The sequence below is a fragment of the Vombatus ursinus genome, unplaced genomic scaffold (genome assembly GCF_900497805.2).
Source record: "Vombatus ursinus unplaced genomic scaffold, bare-nosed wombat genome assembly UNPS02007284.1, whole genome shotgun sequence".
In the NCBI taxonomy this organism is placed as follows: Eukaryota; Metazoa; Chordata; class Mammalia; order Diprotodontia; family Vombatidae; genus Vombatus; species Vombatus ursinus.
The window spans coordinates 14,193,477-14,198,371 of NW_020947062.1; the positions used below are offsets into that span (position 1 = coordinate 14,193,477).

The following is a 4,895-nucleotide window of genomic DNA, read 5'->3' on the forward strand; positions in this document are numbered from 1 at the left end:
GCTGGGCTTTTATTCAATGCTTTCTTTTCTCTCTGCAGCAGCTGGATTGAGGACTCCTGAAGGCTTTGAGTTGAGCCATTTTCTGCTAAATACAAAGGATTTGCCTGTGACCCACTGCCCCTCGTGCACAGGAACTAAAGCAGATTTCTGTTCTCCTCTCCAGGCTAGACTGACTGATTCTTCTGGACAAATTTGTGCCCATGGACAGCCTGCGGTCATACTGTGAAGGCTCTTAAATGAATTTTCAGTGCCCATTGCCTGCCTCCCTGATACCTACTCCATGGCCCTGTGCTCCAGGTATGTCCCTGTCTTCCTGGTCCTTCCCTGGTTGGGGGGGAAAGTGTTTAAAGCACTCAGAAAATGACAAAATCCTAGAGCTGGAAAGGATCTCAAAGGGTATGTAATCAAGCAGATAGTCCCCAATAAATGGTTTTCCAGCTTCCATTACTGGAAGATCTCCAGTGACAGGGGACTCATTACCTCTCCAGATAGCTCATATTTTTAGGAAATTTATCTTACATCAAGTCTTTTGTTTTGTTTTACTTTATTATTGTCTTGGGTTTTCTAAGTACATAATCAAGATATCTACATATCTACAAGAAGATATATTTAAACTTTTTCATAGCCAAAGCTTTTTTTTCTTTAATTTCTTGTTCATGCCTTATTGCTTTCACTGGTAGGTACTAGATGTGTGACCTGGTCACATCCCTTAACTTTTCCATGCCCAAGATAATTCTCTTGCAGAATACTTGTCAATCAGAATCAGTAGAGGGAAATTCTACCCTGAGAGTTCCCTCCACAACAAAATCACAGTTCCAGACTAAAAAAAAAAAAGAAAAGAAAGAAAGAAAAGAAAATTGCTCACATTTCTAAGACTGCAGAAATAGATCTATGATCTAAAATTGGAAGTCATCTTGTCCAGCACTTCTTTTTACAGATGAAGAAACTAAGACCCAAATAGGTGTTGTGACTTGTCCCAGGTCACTCACAGAATAAATGGAAGACATCGCCTTCTTGTGACTCCAAGTTTGGTAGTTTTTCTACAATGCCACATTGTCTCATAAAAATAGTGAATGGACAGCCCAGTTGCACAATAGATATACTGTTTTAGTGGGGATGCTTCATATTTCTAAATTATATATAATGTTAGCTCATGACTTAGAATATGCATTTTTATCACAATAAGGAAATATCATTTCAAGTCTATTTGTAACATTTTTAATCTAAATTAATGTTGTCTTTTATTGAAGGCTTTCTCTGAGTCTAATGATATGATCATGTAGTCTTTACTTTTTCCCTTGTTAACATGATTTATTACATTGATTGTGTTTCTGGTATTAAACCTTCCTACATTCTAGTTATAAATCCTACTCTGTCATGATGGATAATTTTTTTATGTACTGCTGTATTCTATTTCTGAGTACTGCATTTAATATTTTTCATCAATATTCATTACTGATACTGTTTCTTTCTCAGCCTTGCCTTTGTTTTGTTGAGGGATCAAAACTATATTTGCCTTATTCACTTTCCAAGTTGTCTTTTGTTTGGAAAAATCTATATGATATAGTTCTTTTAAAAAAATAGTAAAGGCTATGCTCCCTTTTCCTACCCACTCCTCATGACTATACACACTTTCCTTCCTCGAGCTCTGGTACTCTCTTCAGTCAGAGTCTGGGATCCCTGAATGCTGGCCTCCATCCCCTTCCTTCCACCTCTTCTCATTCATGGAGCACTGAGGCTGAGGCTGAACGTTGTGAGGCTTAGTGTGATGGAAAGGATCCCACAGCAGTCTGAGATGCAAAAAGGATAGCTTCTGTGCCTTAATCTTCAGGGACTTTGGATTAGGTGGAGAGGCAATGAAAAAGGCTAGGGTTCTAGACCAACTTTATAGACATTCAGCCTCCTGCATCCCTGTCTTTTGGGAGCTCCCTTCTTTGGCAAAGCACCCAGGTGATGGAAATGCTGTATACAGAACAAGCATTGCTCTAAGCATTTGTAGCTTGGTGTTATTGTTATCTTGTAAAATTCACAAGATCCCAGAGGAAAGCATGGGGTTATTGTGTGGTCTCCTGATCTGGTATATGCACTGCACCCTTGGGATCTCCAGGGCCTCCTCTTCAACCCTACCTTCCATCCGAACTTTCCTACTGCTTTCTTATGTGAGAGAATAGATGTGGTCAGATGATATAAGTAAGCAGGGCCCCGACAAACATACACACAATGTTCTGTCACTGGACACATAAGTAGAAGAAAGATAGGATCCCGAGCTTTGACAACTACCCTGCATTATTTGTTCTGGCTTCTAGTTCTTGCTGATGGACACAACAACCCAGCTTTGGTAATTTACTCAACAGTTTCGACAGACTAGAGGCAACTAGATGACTCAGTGGATAGAACACTGGGCCTGAAGTCAGGAGGATCTGAGTTCAAATCTGGCCTCAGACATTTACCAGTCATGTGACCCTAGGCAAGTCACTTAACATCTGTTTGCCTTAATTCACTGGAGAAGGAAATGGCAAACCACTCCAGTATCCTTGTCAAGGAAAAGATAATATGGTCCACAGAGTAATGAAGAGTCAGTCACAACTGAATAATTTGCAGACTTCCTGGAGCAGAAGCATGGACCTGGTTGAGATTCTGTCCTTCCTCTTCCATTTTAGCTTCTCTACACTCAGCAAAGATCACTCTGTGAAAGGCGTAAGTGATTTCCTGGCCAATTTCTCCAGGAGTTTGGGTCGGTATTCCAAAGGAAGAGAAGTCCTCCATAATACTATCTCATTCTCTTGGCAATGCATTTCTCATCATGTTACTGATTCTGGAGTGACTGTTCATGAGCCAGGTTTCACTGAAGAAAGCAGATACCAGCTGTCCACTTCCTCTGATTAGTACTTCAGCTAGCATTCACTGCTCTCTGCTCCGAGATGCTCTATCAATTCAGGTAGCAGCCCACAGATCACTCAGGAAAGTGTGCTGGAGGCCATTGCTAATGGTGCCATAGGCCAGCAGATTACCTGAAGAGCCCATCCAGTGATGCTGAAAGAGCCCCCAGTACTGCCCTACATGATCACCAGTCAGATCTGATTTGGGGATTGGAGAGAGATCAGTCTTGATTCTATGAGGGTGTTCTATACAACTGGTCCCTGCCCCAGGTGGACTTTGAACTACTGACATCATACGCTTAGGAGCTGGGTGTACTGGTCTTTGAGAACCTATCCAAATGACTAATGGTGGTGACTCCAGCAGGCCACAGTGATCCAAGAGGGTTTGGAAGAGGCAGAAAGGCACAGACCCTGAGAAAGCCTTAGAGACTGCAGAGAAGGGTCTTCATACCCCAGAGACAGGAGGGGTTCAGACCACCAGAAATAGAGATGATGGAGACATCCCAGAAACAGTACAGGAGATGCAGTCTGGCAGCTCCCAGTGGTGGGAACTGTATTTCCCCAGGTACCTGTCAATGGATAAATAGGTATATAGTTGTTCCTATCTTTACTTTCCAAATTACTGGACCACAGCATGACTTAGATGATTCTCTAGTGTGCTATTATTTACATCAGAACCTTTCACAATTAATAAAGATGAAAAGTGAAAAAAAGATGGTAGATTCATTGGTGTGGAATTAACTTCAATAGAATTTCATATTTCTGTTCAGGGCACCACCAGCCTTCTAGTCACCTAGGTTCATACCACAGAGTCACCTTTGACTGTTTCCTTTCCCTCTCCTCTTACCCAATTTGTTGCCAAGTCTTGTGGATTCTACCTTCACAACATTTCTCAGATCTTTTTTTCTTTTATCCAATCACCCCGTGCAACCCTGGTTAAATCTCTCATCACCTCTTCCCTTGACTATTGCAAGAGTAACTTCATTGGACTCTTGGCTTTCAGTTTCTCTGTAGTCCATCTTGCACTCAAGCTTCAAAACTGTGAAGACTAAGCTTGGCTGCAAAGTAAAACTATGAGAAGTTACTTCTCCACCCTTCTTTGCAGAGATAGGGATTGTGTGTATGGAATATTGCTTGCAACAGACTTTCTAGATATGTTGGTTTTGCCAATTTTTGTTTCTTTTGCCACTTTTTTGTTTTCTTAATAAACATTTATTAAGCACCTACTATGTGCCAAGTACTGTGCTAAGTGATAGGGAGAGCAATAGCTCTCTGGAAGAGGGAGGCAATGATTTATTGGGAAATACAGGTGATATAAAACAAACAGCTATCAATAAAAAATAAAAGAACAAAATAAATCTCTTCACAATCTAATTTTAACCTCTCTTTCCAGCAATATTTTGTATTACTCTTTTTCACAAACCCCACATTCCATAGAATTGTCTTACTTGTTGCTCCTCAAACTCATCTCACATTCTGCCTTTGCACAAGTTGTCCATAATCCTCAGACTAAACCTTCTTTTTGTCTTTGCCTCTTATGGTTGATCTTAAATTTTGCCTGCTTGGAGTTGTCTTTTCTGATTTCCCCAGGTCATTAGGATTCTCTCCATCTAATAGTCTTTTATTTCTTTGTGTGCTTCTAATCTGCCCCTCTCCCTCACTAGAATATAATTTCCATGAGGTCAAAGACTATTTTTCATTTTTGTCTTTGTATCCCTGGTGCCTAGCACAATACTTTGCATATAATAAGCACTTGATACATGGTTAAATTGAATTGAATTATGAATTCATTGGGGTCTAATGTCTTTTTGCAGGAAAACTTTTTAATGTCCCATGTTATTTTGGTAATACACACATGTACATGCATGCACACACATACATATATACACATACATGCACACACACAAGTATGGGTGCACACACAGATACACACACAGAGTTGATGAAGCACCACCTGAAAAACAGAACATCTTGTCCTACCTCTGACATTTACTTTCACAAATATACCCTGGCTGT

General features: G+C 40.4%; 1 pseudogene; it reads left to right on the forward strand.

Moving 5' to 3' along the window:
• The first annotated feature begins 2,171 nt into the window (after positions 1-2,171).
• Positions 2,172-3,466, forward strand: LOC114033519 (annotated as a pseudogene).
• The last annotated feature ends 1,429 nt before the right edge of the window (positions 3,467-4,895 follow it).